Raw genomic sequence first — 5,395 nt, forward strand, 5'->3', positions numbered from 1 at the left:
AGAACCTGCCGTTGGCCTTGCTAACGCGAGATTTCCGGGTCTCCTTCCCCCCTATGACGCACTTCTAGGAAGCCATCTTGAGAGTGGCACGTCTGTCTTAACGTGAAACCTGGAACCGACATCTTGGAAGAGTCAAATGATAGGGAAGGTTTTTCTTTCTAGGACCCAGTCTATTCCGGCCGACATAGGTGCTTGAATTTAGTCCAGGCCACTAACGCGGCGTGCCATGCCATGAGAAGGCAGGGAATTAACAAATAAGTCATACTTTATTTTATAGACCCTCTAAAAACTATTTCCTAGGAAATAGGTACCCACATTTTGCAGGTGAGGAAACGGAAGTCAGAAGAATAAACTAACTGAAAAGTGGCAGACCCGAGATCCCTCCCCAAATTTAGGTGACTCTGAAGTCCTTGTTTTTGTTTACCCAAGTTGTCCCCAAGTTGATTAAATGTGAATTTATATATTAGTACAATAATTATGTGTCAGAGATGGCAGAGCCAGGCCTGAGGGAGAGAGATGAAAAATTAACCTGATGGGAAAAAAATATTTGAAGCTTTAGAACACATTGCTAATTCTCCCATAAGCATTGAGACATTGTATCCAATTTACAGAAATTTAATATACATCTAGTTAGTTACAGGGGAATGTAGTGCCAGAGTATACACAGGTGCATCTCTGCATAAGCACAAACTCCCCAATCCAACAATCCCCCAAAATGAACCCAAGACAGATTGGGAGGGTCTGAGGACCGTATAGAAATGTTGCTCCCCCTATAAGCTTGCTCCCTCTACACAGCAGTTCTTTAAAAGAGGATTCCACATATAAAGAGCCTATTAACACTATGCAAAAGACATTTACGCCAGGAAAGAGAAGGAACAGTCATTTTCTTCCCCTGGAAAGTTCTTCCCTGGTGTATCAGTGGTTCTCAACTCTCAATCCTGGCAGCACATCAGAATACGTAAGAAGGTAAGAGAGAAAGACAGCTGCATGGACATTGGTTGTTTCTAGCCCAACTTCTAGTCTCAAACATGAGGAGTAGCACATCCATGAAATGCAATAGTAACGAGCTATTGACACACACTTGAGTTAATTTCAAAAGCATTATGCTGAATGAAAGAAGCCAGCACTAGGATATGTACAGTATGATTCCATTCATATGAAACTCTAGAGGAAGCAAAATTTATGTATCCAGACACAAAGCAGATAAGGTGGTGTCTAGGACTGGAGGTGGAGATTACCTGCAAAGGGGCATGAAGGATGCTTTGGGGTGATGGAAATATAACTCTGCTTTTTAAACATCTGTCAGAATGCACTGAAATGTACACTTAAAATGGGCACCTTTTACCGTATGTAAGTTATACCTCAATGAAGTTGATTAAAAATATAGATGTTTGGGATCCCCCAGAGGCCAATTATCAAATTTTCTGGGCTGGGGCCTGGCCGTCCGTATTACTTGAAAGTTCTCCACGTGGTAATTATTTGCAGCCAGGGATGTGAACCAGACTCTCCCTGCCTTCAAGGGGTGGGGATGAGTTGAAAGACACCTGTGCAATATTCTGTCCCTTCCTGGGAGAGCAGAGAGTATCTGAAAGAGGGAGAGCAGGGGTAGTCGGGGCCAATTATCCAACCCCTTGCCCCAGTAGGTCAGAATCTTCAGACATCAGACCTCATCATATTTTCCTCCTTTTCTCTTCTTCCCCTTGGCTCCTGGGTCTCCGGGGCATCCCTGGCCTAGAAGGAGAAAGCTTAGGGTTTGGGAGCTGGGGCTAGAGACCAAGTGTCCTCTTCCTGTCTTCACCCAGCCTCTCCAGGAGTACTAGGGAGTTTGCAGCCTACAAGGCTCATGCTGAGGGCAGGTGCTGAACACAAGCCTTCTGTAATAACTCCCAAGAGTTTGGCCAGGAAGAGAGAGGCAAGTCTCTGGGAATGTTCTTTAGAGGGCTGACAAGGACCCCAGGGCATCTGGCAGGCACTGTAGCCACAATGCAGCAGTTCCCACAGATGGGCCCTCCTCAAACCCAATCACAGACAGCTCCAGCCAGAAGCAGCCTTGAATCTCAGCAGGACACACCTATGGGAACAGATATGCCTTGGTGTCTCTGGGCAAGGGCCTGATCCCAAATCTCCTTCCCCAAGGTTTCTGACTTGTGGCCTGGGACAAGTCTTTTCACTTCTTTGGGCATCAGATTCCTCATCTGCAAAACAGAGCACTGAATAATCTCTATCTTGAGGGCTGACACTAGCCCATTCTGTACCTGTGCAAAGTTAGAAAAAGACACTCATTCCTTAAAACAATTCTAAATGCTATTTTGTTATTTAAAAAAAAAAAAAAAAAAAAAAAAAGGGCCTCGCTGGTGTGGCTCAGTGGATTGAGTGCTGGCCTGTGAACCAAAGGGTCGCCTGTTTGATTCCCAGTCAGGGCATATCCCTGGGTTGCCAGCCAGGTCCCCAGAAGGAGTCGCTCAAGAGGCAAACACACATTGATCTTTTCCTCTCTTTCTCCCTCCTTTCCCCTCTCTAAAAATAAATAAAAATCTTAAAAAAAAAAATGTTTTACTGCCATATGCTGGAAATTGACAAATATGTCCAGGATGTGAATACTGTCCTTGTGTATGTGGGATCTTTACTGGGTAGTCCTGTCTACTTCATAGGATCACTGTGAAGAGTAAATAAGCTAATATACTTAAAGCATTTAGACAGTATCTGGCACAAAGTAAGTACTATTTATATGTAGCTTTAATTGTCATCATTATTTGTTGTTATGATGTGCCAGTCACTGTTCTAGGTTTCAGAGACAGCAGGGAACAAAATATATTTGTCAAAATTGGGGGCTGGGTTGGGGACTGGACATTCACACACCAGCTCTGCTGCTTCCTACCCTGCACATTCAAGGCCTCCAAGCCTAGTGGATTCTCCCTAAACTTCCAACTTCACTAAGGAGCTAATAAAATACTCACCAAGAGATCATCTGGGTGGAGAGAGTGCCATCATTTTTGTTTCCCTACAATTTGGGGGTGGGAAGGAGAATCAGATCTTGGAGCGGGGAGAGCCTGAGCTTCCTCAAACATGCCCCCTACCTCACCCCCACGCTGCCCCTGTCTGCTGGTTCTCCTCTTCCTCTCCTCACCAGCATCTTCACTATGGCAACCAGGAAGTAGAAAGGCTCCCAAGGACAGAGGGATGGTCCTGGGCCCCCCGAAGACCTTACCAGCAGTAGGATGATCCAGAGGGGCCACTTGGGTACCCTGCCCACTCCCAGGCTTTCTCTAATCTCAGTGGCCCAGGGTCCTGGAAGCAAGAGGTACAAGAGAGAGGGAATGGCTCTACTATCTGAGATGCAAGATATTGCATTCTTTGAGGCGTTTTATTAGGTGGTTTCCTAATTTTCAGATACTACTTGCACTTTCTCCTGAATACCATAAACCTATATATTTACATATTTAAAAAAAAATACTGTGGGGCTGACGGGAACTGCCCCATTCCCTCCCTGTCCAGCTCCACTCAATCCACACTCAGGGAATGTTCTCCAAGAGGCAGGGGAAGATGGTGACCCTAGAGTAGGGAGGGCCCACGTCAGGAGGCTTACTAACACAATGCCTCCCCCAGAGGAAGTTAGAAGACTTGGCAGGGGTGTGAGGATCACCTTGGAGACACTGGAAGCCTTCCCCCCAGAGAGGCCCATAAGGTAGTACAGAGTGTGGTGTGAGAGTGTGTTCATCCTGTGGCCTGGCTTTTCACTGGAAAACACTGTGCTAGGTCTTATCAGTGTCTGCAGGTGCCTAATTGGGAGCTTTTGCTCTCCTTTCTACTTCTACTTGTCTCAAGTATCTTGGAATCTCCATGTCTGCCTGTACCTGTCTGTCTCTTTTTCTGAGGCTTGACCTCCCTGCCTTTGAATCTCTGTTGCTTGTGTTTTCTGGGTCCATCTCTGACTGACTTGGTGTTTTTCCTTCTTTCTCCTCTTTTCCATTGGCCCCTTGTCTTTTTCCTCCACGTGTGCGCCTCTCTCTCTATCACGAGCGCACTCTGTTATCTTGTCTGTGGTCCCTCCAGGTCAGCCTGTAAGTGCTCCCTTCTTCCCTCCCCTGCCCCCTCTCCCTTTCTCACTTTTCTGGAGCTGGACTCTGGCTGGAAGATCCTCCCTCTGGCTCAGACCCGCCCACCAACCTAAGCTCCCATCTCAGGCCTCCAGACACAAGGTGAGTCACCACAACCCTTTGAACCTTGGATCCCAGACCCAGGGCTGCCAGAGAAACTGAGGCAACCGTGGGCCACCTGCAGCCCTGAGAGGAGCCTCTTGTCTGGAAGGGGAGCATCCTGAGTAGGGGGGTGGGATGGGACAAAGGAGGTAACCCAATCCTGAGGTTGCTCAAATGGGATGTTGGGGCAGGGTGGGGGGCGCTGGGAATGGAGAATTCTGTAGAGAGGGGTTTGGAGAAGTGATTTGGGGGAGACAACGAACAGATGATTTAGGGGATGCAGTAGGGATTCTAGGGTAGGGACCCTGAAGAGGAGGATTCCTGAGGGAGAGTCTCTGTGGAGTGGAGGATTCTAGGAGAGACAAATTCCAAAGAAGGTAGTTGCTGGAAAAAGGAGGCTATGAAGGGAAAGAAATTCTTAGGAATGGTAGATTTTGAGGGAGAGGACTCTGAAACGGGTGAAGATTTTATGAAATGGGATTCTACGGGGGTGGCTCTGGGAAAGGTGTATTAAAGGAGCGGGAGAGTTGGAAAACAGGGGGTGCTAGGGGTAGTGGGTCCTGAGAAGAGGAAGATTGGCGGGGGGGAATGACTGGGGAGAAGTCCTTTGAATGTAAGGAGATTCAGGGAAAGGAGTCTGCCCAAGAGGCAGACTTGGGAGTGGACTTCTGCGAGAAGGGCTCTAGGAAGAGGAAATTTTAAAAGGAAAGTCTGGTGAGATGTAGATTGTGCAGAAGCGGACTCTAAGAGGGAAAGGACTCTGGGAGAGGATACTCAAGAAGGTGGGCTCTAGAGGATAGGAGGACTCCGAATCCTAAATCCGGGATCCTGCTTAACTCCTCGCTGTCGGTTCCGCAGGGAACGTTCTGGTGGAGGAAGCTTTGGGGAGAAGAGAATCTAGAGGGGAGGAAGACTGCAGGTGGTGAGGAGTTAAGGAGGGCCTCTTTCGAATGGGTTAAGAATCGCATTTAGTGCAGTGTAGAGAAGGGGGCGGAGGGAAACCATTAAAGAGCCGGTATGCAAGCAAGAAGCAGAGGTTCGTGCGTACTCCTCACGCTGCTTTGTCCGCCCCTCTCCACTCCCAGGTCCCGCCCACTGCTCTTGGGATCCACCTTCCGGCCGCCTCTCCGAAGGCCCGCCTCCGGGCTACAGCACGAGCCGTAAAGCTCGACGCAACGCTTAGAGCGCCTGCGCAG

This window comes from Pteronotus mesoamericanus, unplaced genomic scaffold (assembly GCF_021234165.1).
Source record: "Pteronotus mesoamericanus isolate MK-2021 breed Mesoamerican mustached bat unplaced genomic scaffold, CSHL_Meso_final contig_639, whole genome shotgun sequence".
NCBI lineage: Eukaryota > Metazoa > Chordata > Mammalia > Chiroptera > Mormoopidae > Pteronotus > Pteronotus mesoamericanus.